General features: G+C 44.0%; 1 pseudogene; it reads right to left on the bottom strand.

The window, feature by feature from the left end:
• Nucleotides 1-1,979: 1,979 nt before the first annotated feature.
• LOC137532733 (U2 spliceosomal RNA) lies at nucleotides 1,980-2,190 on the bottom strand (annotated as a pseudogene).
• Nucleotides 2,191-9,566: the final 7,376 nt, after the last annotated feature.

Genomic DNA, 9,566 nt, shown 5'->3' with positions numbered 1-9,566 from the left:
AGTGGTTTGGGTCACCCTGAGCTGCTTGGTTACTCTGTTGTACTGGTCCAAGCTCTATCTCATTCAGCCATATCAATCCCTACTATGGCTATCATTCATGAACAGCTTGTTGGTGAAAAGAATCTGTGTGGGAAAGCACGGCTGGTGGATTATTAGACTTGTGTGTGGGCATTCATAAAAAAGTATCCATGTGCGGACGCAGTGCGGAGATTCCCCGAACTAGGCAGGTCGTAGGCAGGCGGAGACATGGAAGCTGCCGAGTTGATACATTTCTCCGTGTTCCGCTCTGCTGCAGCTGCCTGAGAGGTCTGTGTGTCTCCATTCACTTGCATTGGTATCGCCACATCAGAGGGAGCGGAACTTCGCGACGTCACACCGCTTGCGGTGATCTTTATGAATTAACATTTTGCTACATTTGTTACGATAATCACTGCACAAGGCGTGATTTATCACTCTGCTCGGTAGTGTCATTTTTGCATGCGGAAAGAGCCTTTATGAATGCTGACTTTGCTAAGTGGTCAGTAAAGTCAGCTGTTTTAAGAATTTCCGCATGCGGAAATGCTTTATGAATGATAGCCTATGTACTGATGAGGACCAAAAGTCTGAAATAGGCTGTCACATGTGGGTTTGATATGACTATGTAAACTTTAAAGATATAGGGCTTGATTCACAAAGTGGTGCAAACTGTTTAGCACTGGTGTGCTAAACAGTTAGCACGTGAAGTGCCGTTCGTGGACTTTTGTGCGCGCAAAGTGCCGTGATTCGCGCTATTGCGGTCTTTTGCGTGCGCAATTCCGCGATCGCGCTAATCGCGGCACTTTGCGCGCGCAAAAGTCTGCGAACGGCACTTCACGTGCTAACTGTTTAGCACACCCGTGCTTAACAGTTTGCACCGCTTTGTGAATCAGGCCCATAGGCTTGCTTGACTTACCAAGGGTGAAAAGGAATAATTTGCATATTTAGTAGCGGTGCATTGTGGGTAACCACAAATGTTCACTTGTAACTGAATTATTGCAGACTTGCTTCTGTTTTAAGAAGTTAAATTACACCAAGCTTTGATTTTTTTAGTAGGTCTTTTTGGTCCCTTTTATCCCCCTATACATTCCGAGTGGTTTGGGTCACACTGAGCTGCTTGGTTACTCTGTTGTACTGGTCCAAGCCCTATCTCATACAGCCAGATCAATTCTTGCCATGTATAGATGAGGGCCAAAAGTCTGAAACAGGCTGTCACATGTGGGTTTGATATGGCTGTGTAAAATTTAAAGCTATAGATTAGCTATACACCAGTGGATCTGGATGCTTGCTTGGGTTACTAAGGGTGAAAAAGAATAATTGGCATATTTAGTAGCAGTTCATTGTGGGTAGCCACAAATGTTCACTTATAGCTGAATTATTGCATATTTCCTTCTGTTTTAAAAAGGCAAATTACACCAATTATTTTTTTCTAAGCTTTCTTGGCTCCTGTTGCATGCAACAGGTGTCCCGGGTAAGCAAGGCTATTAGCCCCATGCACAGAAAAAGTGTGAGTGCCCTAAAGCACCCCCACAAAACGTGCAGGAGTAGCCACGGGCCCCACAATGCAGCAGGGCCCTTCCGGTTGTTCCCCGAAGGGAACCTTCCCCCTTTGCCTTCGGCTCAGGGGGTGGCATCCTCCAACACCCGAGGGGTTGGAGGATCCTGGAGTCCTCCGAGGAGGACCCCGACTGTGCCCAGTGGTTACCCAAAGGGCCTGGCCATGTGGCAACCGCGTCCACATGGTCCGGGTGGCTCCCCCGAGAGGGAGCCAGGTGGGAACCGAAGTCCCCAGGGGACAAGTCCCCGGTACCAGCAAGCTGGCCCCGACCTTGCGGCCGGAGTGATAAAAATTCCGCACTCTCCCTAGCCAAAAGGCCGGGGAGCTGCATTAGTTGGCGATGCATATGGGCAGTACAGACCAAAGCACCCTACTTCCGCCTGGGATCTGCCACATCCCAGGTTTTTTCAGGTGCACCTGGAGCGCCACTTCCAGGGGCAGTACGCCTAAGCAAAGCCCTCAGCCATTCAGCTTCGACCATTGTATAGATCCATTTAATCAGCCTCTGGGGAATTACGACCAGGAAGGACACACTGCCACTGTGCCATCCCTCCAGGTCCCCCCAAAAACCTCAAGAACAGATACTACACTTGATCTTAGCCAAAAGGCCGAGAATTACACCAATACAGTGGGTGGCATTGCAGGAAGTGACAACAGTGGAACACACACTGGAACACGAAAGAGGAGAGGCATCCCCGCCCGCTGCCTCTTACTAATAGTGGCGGCTGCTACTGTGCTTAAAGTGGACCCAAATTAAAAATACAAGATTTCAGAAATAAAATGTATTTTCTAAATTACAATAATAAATAGCAGCCTTTTTTCAGCTGCATGATGACAAATAAAAAATATTTTACATTCATTGGAGAAACCCCTCCCTTCCTTTCAAATTGCCGGGACAGAATCCGGCAAAATGCTGGAGTAGGTAGTGTCTGGCAATGGAGGAATTGGTAATGGCTGCCACCTGTATAACCCTACTTATGGAAAGAGAAGGGTGAAAAGCATGCACTGAAATGCTCATAGGCTTGAAAGAGTGTTTATTTATCTTTGTATGTGTCAGAGTGGTGCAACTAAATATTTTGAATTAAAAAAATGTTTGGTTTGGGTCCGCTTTAAGCAGGAGGGGGAGCGCACATGGGGGACCCAAGTGAGGGAGGGGGGGGGGGTTCCTGCTGAGCTTAAGCTGGAGGGGGAGCACACATGAGAGACCCAGTTGAGAGCGGGTCTGATCCCCCTCCCCGCCGCTGTGCCCAATACCCCCTTCCTCTACCCCCTTATGCGGCGTATGCTACGCCGCGGGTCAGCTAGTATATATATATATATCCTACTAATATAATAAGTGGGAAAGTTCAGATGTTTGGATGATTGGATGTTTGTTACTCGATCACGCAAAAATGGCTGAATGGATTAGAATGAAATTTGGCACACACATAGTACATTACCTGGAATAAAGTATAGGATACTTTTTATTCCTATAACCAAAAAGGGGGCAGAGACAAATACTAATTTCACTGAAAAAATGTAAACTGCAGTCATTCTTACACTGTTAATGGTAGGGTTCTCAAACTTTGCACAGTTGGTCATTGGGTGACTGGGATTAATATTCAGAAAGGTGGGAGGAGCCTACAAAAGCCAATCATAATTCACCTATTGATTTTCAATGGAAATATTTACATTGCTGCCATTCTTGCACTGTTAATGGCACAAGCCTCAAACCTGGTACAGTTGATCATTGGGTGACTGGGGTTCAATTTGAGAAATAGGGGTGGAGTCACAAACAGCCAATTAGATTTGTTTCATTCCAATGCAAAGTATTGATGCCAAACACCGCAAAGCTCACAAACTTGGCAATTGAGTAATTGATTAATTGTGTGTGAGGGTTAGAAAAGTGGGCACAGTCAACACCAGCCAAATACATAAGCAGGCAACATGGGGTCATAAGTGGGCGGAGACAAATACAATTTTTACTTGGAAAATGTAAACTGCAGCCATTCTTACACTATTAATTGTAGGGTTCTCAAACTTTGCACAGTTAATTACTGAATGACTGGGATTAATATTCAGAAAAGTGGGTGGAGCCTACAAAAGCCAATCAAAAATTACCTATTGATTTTTTGGGGGAATATTTCATTGCTGCCATTCTTGCACTGTTAGTGGCACAAGCCTCAAACCTGTTACAGTTGATCATAGGGTGACTGGGGTTTAAATTGATAAAAGGGGGTGGAGCCACAAACAGACAATCATATTTGTTTTATTTTAATGCAGGTTATGGATGCCAAAACCCGCAAAGCTCACAAACTTGGTCATTGAGTAATTGTGTTTTAGGGTTAGGAAAAGTGGGCGCAGCCAACACCAGCCAAATACATCATCGGGCAATACCGGGTCATCAGTGGGTGGAGACAAATACAAATTTCACTTAGAAACTTTAAACTGCAGCCATTCTTACACTATTAATGGTAGGGTTCTCAAACTTTGCACAATTGGTCACTGGGTGACTGGGATTGATATTCAGAAAAGTGGGTGGAGCCTACAAAAGACAATCAAAATTCACCTATTGATTTTCAAGGGGAATATGTAATTGCTGCCATTCTTGCACTGTTAATGGCACAAGCCTTAAACCTGGTACAGTTGGTCATTGGGTGACTGGGGTTCAAATTTAGACAAAGGGGTGGAGCCAAAAACAGCCAATCAGATTTGTTTAATCTCAATGCAAATTATTGATGTCAAAGACCACAAAGTGCACAAACTTGGTCATTAAGTAATTGTGTGTTAGGGTTAGAAAAAGTAGGCGGAGCCAACACCAGCCTAATACATACCCGAACAATGCCAGGAAATCAGTGGGTGGAGAAAAATACAAATTTCATTGGGAAAATGTAAACTGCAGCCATTCTTACACTGTTAATGGTAGGGTTCTAAAACTTTGCAAAGTTGGTCACTGGGTGACTGGGATTAATATTCAGAAAGGTGGGTGGAGTGCACAAAAGCCAATCATAATCCACCTATTGATTTTTAAGGGGAATATTTAATTGCTGCCATTCTTGCACTGTTAATGGCACAAGACTCTTGCACTGTTAATCACCTATACCTGGTGCACTTGGCCATTGGGTGATTTGGGTTTAAATTCAGAAAAGGGGTGGAGCCACAGCCAATCAGATTTATTTTATTTCAATGCAAATTATTGATGCCAAAGACTGCAAAACTCACAAACTTGGTCATTAAGTAATTAAGTAATTGTGTGTTAGGGTTAGGAAAAGGAGGTGGGGCCAACACCAGCCAAATACATACTCGGGCAATGCCGGGCTTAGATGTTTGTTACTCGATCACGCAAAAATGGCTGAACGGATTTGAATGAAATTTGGCACACACATAGTACATTACCTGGAATAAAGTATAGGATACTTTTTATTCCCATAACCAAAAAGGGGGTGGAGACAAATACAAATGTCACTGGAAAATGTAAACTGCAGCTATTCTTACACTGTTAATGGTAGGGTTCTCAAACTTTGCACAGTTGGTCATTGGGTGACTGAGATTAATATTCAGAAAGGTGGGTGGAGTCTATAAAAGCCAATCAAAATTAACCTATTGATTTTCAAGGGGAATATTTACATTGCTGCCATTCTTGCACTGTTAATGGCACAAGCCTCAAACCTGGTACAGTTGATCATTGGGTGACTAGGGTTCAATTTCAGAAAGGGGTGGAGCCACAAATAGCCAATTAGATTTGTTTCATTTCAATTCAAATTATTTTTGCCAAACACCGCAAAGATCACAAACTTGGTAATTGATTAATTGTGTGTTAGGGTTAGAAAAGCAGGCACAGCCAACACCAGCCAAATACATAAGCGGGCAACGCCGGGTCATAAGTGGGCGGAGACAAATACAAATTTTACTGGGAAAATGTAAACAGCAGCCATTCTTACACTGTTAATGGTAGGGTTCTCAAACTTTGCACAGTTGGTTACTGTCTGACTGGGGTTAATATTCAGAAAAGTGGGTGGAGCCTACAAAAGCCAATCAAAATTTACCTATATATTTTTTAAGGGGAATATTTCATTGCTGCCATTCTTGCACTGCTAATGGCACAAGCATCAAACCTGGTACAGTTGATCATTGGGTGACTGGGGTTGAAATTGATAAAAGGGGGTGGAGCCAAAAACAGACAATCTTATTTGTTTCATTTTAATGCAGGTTATGTATGCCAAAAACCACAAAGCTCACAAACATGGTCATTGAGTAATTGTGTGTTAAGGTTAGGAAAAGTGGGCGCAACCAACACCAGCCAAATAAATAATCGGGCAATACCGGGTCATCATCAGTAGGCGGAGACAAATACACATTTCACTGAGAAAATGTAAACTGCAGCCATTCTTACACTGTTAATGGTAGGGTTCTCAAACTTTGCACAATTGGTCACTGGGTGACTGGGATTGATATTCAGAAAAGTGGGTGGAGCCTACAAAAGAAAGTAAAAACCTATTGATTTTCAAGGGGAATATGTAATTGCTGCCATTCTTGCACTGTTAATGGCACAATCCTTAAACCTGGTACAGTTGGTCATTGGGTGACTGGGGTTCAACTTTAGACAAAGGGGTGGAGCCACAAACAGCCAATCAGATTTGTTTAATCTTAATGCAAATTATTGATTCCAAAGACCACAAAGCGCACAAACTTGGTCATTGAGTAATTGTGTGTTAGGGTTACAAACAGTAGGCGGAGCCAACACCAGCCAAATACATACCCGAACAATGTCAGGAAATCAGTGGGTGGAGAAAAATACAAATTCCATTGGGAAAATGTAAACTGCAGCCATTCTTACACTATTAATGGTAGGGTTCTCAAACTTTGCACAGTTAATTACTGGGTGACTGGGGTTAATATTCAGAAAAGTGGGTGGAGCCTACAAAAGCCAATCAAAATGTACCTATTGATTTTTCAGGGGAATATTTCATTGCTGCCATTCTTGCACTGCTAATGGCACAAGCCTCTTGCACTGTTAATCACCTGTACCTGGTACACTTGGCCATTGGGTGATAGGGGTTCAAATTCAGAAAAGGGGTGGAGCCACAGCCAATCAGATTTATTGATTTCAATGCAAATTATTGATGCCAAAGACCACAAAGCTCACAAACTTGGTCATTAAGTAATTGAGTAATAGTGTGTTAGGGTTAGGAAAAGTGGGCGGGGCCAACACCAGCCAAATACATACCCGGGCAACGCTGGGCATCCAGCTAGTATTATAAATGGGAAAGTTCGGGTGTTTGGATGTTCGGATGTTTGTTACTCGATTACGCAAAAATGGCTGAACGAATTTGAATGAAATTTGGCACACACATAGTACATTACCTGGAATAACATATAGGATACTTTTTATTCCCATAACCAAAAAGTTGGCAGAGACACTGGGAAAATGTAAAATGCAGCCATTCTTATACTGTTAATGGTAGGGTTCTTAGACTTTGTACAGTTGGTCACTGGGTGACTGGGATACATATTAGGAAAAAAATGGGTGGGACCTACAAAAGCCTATCAAAATTCACCTATTGATTTTCGAGGGGAATATTTAATTGCTGTCTTCCTTGCACTGTTAATGGCACAAACCTAAAACCTGGTACAATTGGTCATTGTATGACTGGTGTTAAAATTCAGAAAATGGGTGGAGCCACAAACAGCCAATCACATTTGTTTCATTTCAATGCAAATTATTCATGCCAAAGACGGCAAATCTCCCAAACTTGATTATTGAGTAATTGTGTGTTAGGGTTAGAAAAAGTGGCCACAGTCAACACCAGCCAAATACATACCCAGGAAGCGTCAGGACATCAGTAGGCAGAGACAAATACAAATTTCACTGAGAAAATGTAAAGTGCAGCCTTTCTTACACTGTTAGTGGTAGGGTTCTCAAACTTTGCACAGTTGGTCACTGGCTGACTAGGATATAATATAAAAAGTGGGTGGAGCCTATAAAAGCCAATCAAAATTCACCTATTGATTTGCAAGGGAAATATTTACATTGCTGCCATCCTTGCACTGTTTATGACACAGGCCTCAAACCTGGTACAGTTGGTCATTGGGTGACTGGGGTTCAAATTCAGATAAGGGGGTGGAACCAGAAACAGCCAATCAGATTTGTTTAATTTCAATGCAAATTATTGATGCTAAAGACTGCAAAGCTTTCAAACTTGGTCACTGAGTAATTGTGTGTTAGGATTAGAAAAAGTGGTAGCAGCAAGCACCAGCTAAATACATACCCGGGCAATGCTGGGTCCTCAGTCGGTGGAGACAATTACAAATTTCATCGGCAAAATGTAAACTGCAGCCATTCTTACATAGAGATAGCCCGAACGGTTCGCATGCAAAGTTATTCGCACGAACATCGGTGGTACGCGTTTGCGATCGAACGCAAACTTTATGTGAGTTAGACCTGCTCCCTATACTACATCATTGGGCTAAACTTTGACCCTCTACATCACAGTCAGCAGACACATGGTAGCCAAACAGACTTCACTCCCTCCTGGAGCCCCTCCCCCCCCTTTATAAAAGGCAGCAGCGTCGGCCATTTTCCCACTCAGTCTGCTGCTGTGTTAGTGAGACAAGGGAGAGAGGTTGCTGCAGAGATTAGGGAAAGCTTAGTTAGGCTCTTATTAGGCTTGGTAGCTTGCTCCTTGATACTTATTGCTAAAAAGCACCCACAACAGCTCTTTTGAGAGCTAATGTTCTTGTGATGTGTTTTTTTGTGTGTGTGTGGCCCACTGACACTCATATACAGCCCTGTCTGTCGCAGCTGGCCCTTGCTAATTGCTATACTGTGCCAGGCCGAGCACATTCAGTGCCTACCTTTTCACTGCACCTGTGTGTGTGACAGCTGCACATTTGTAATACCAGTCTGTGCATACTTTTCACTGTACCTGTGTGACAGCACGCAGTTTTATATACCAGTCACTGCATACCTGTTCACTGCACCTGTGTGTGTGACAGCTGCACATTGTATTGATACCAGTCCATGCATACCTTTCACTACACCTGTGTGACAGCATTCTTTAGTCCAACCCTCGCCTTAGCCTTTCCGGATCCACCCTCCACCAACGCCTCGAACGGCAGGTAGCCGACTACCTGGCCTTAACTGCAAACTTATACAACAATGATGAACACCTGGACTACTGGGTGCGCAGGCTTGACCTGTGGCCAGAGCTGTCACAATTTGCCATCCAACTTCTGGCTTGCCCTGCCTCAAGCATCCTTTCAGAAAGGACCTTCAGCGCAGCTGGAGGCATTGTCAGTGAGAAGAGAAGTCGTCTAGGTCAAAAAAGTGTTCAGTTCATGGATCCCAGAGGGCTACTGCCTGCCCGAAGACTAAGTCAGTCCCCACACACAGCATCTCTGCATGCACATCGTGTGACTGCCTGCCCCAACACTAAGTCGGTCCGAACACCGCATCTTTGCCTGCAGGCCACTTGATAGAGATGGCCCGAAGGGTTCCAGGTGAGCTTTAGGTGGTTTGCGTTCGCTGGTGAACTTTTGCGGAAGTTCGATTCGCCCCATAATGCTCCATTGAGCAGAACTTTGACCCTCTACATCACAGTCAGCAGGCACATTGTCACCAATCAGACTGCACACTCCTGGAGCCCCACGCCCCCCTTATAGAAGGCAAGTTTCTCCTGTTGTTTTACTCACTCGTCTGCCTACAATTAGTTAAAGAGAAACTCCGACCAAGAATTTAACTTTATCCCAATCAGTAGCTGATACCCCCTTTTACATGAGAAATATAATGATTTTCACAAACAGACCATCAGGGGGCGCTGTATGACTGATTTTGTGCTGAAACCCCTCCCACAAGAGGCTCTGGTACCGTACGGTACTCTGGGCAAACTGCCACAATGTAACAATGTTCACAGACAGGAAATGGCTGTTTATAGCTGTCTGCAAGGCCAGAACAGCTAGAAACAGCTACATAACCTGCCCACAGTAAAAATTTCACCATGTAATACATGTCAGA

The sequence above is a fragment of the Hyperolius riggenbachi genome, chromosome 1 (genome assembly GCF_040937935.1).
Source record: "Hyperolius riggenbachi isolate aHypRig1 chromosome 1, aHypRig1.pri, whole genome shotgun sequence".
Taxonomy (NCBI): Eukaryota; Metazoa; Chordata; class Amphibia; order Anura; family Hyperoliidae; genus Hyperolius; species Hyperolius riggenbachi.
This window is presented reverse-complemented; position numbering and strand designations above follow the sequence as displayed.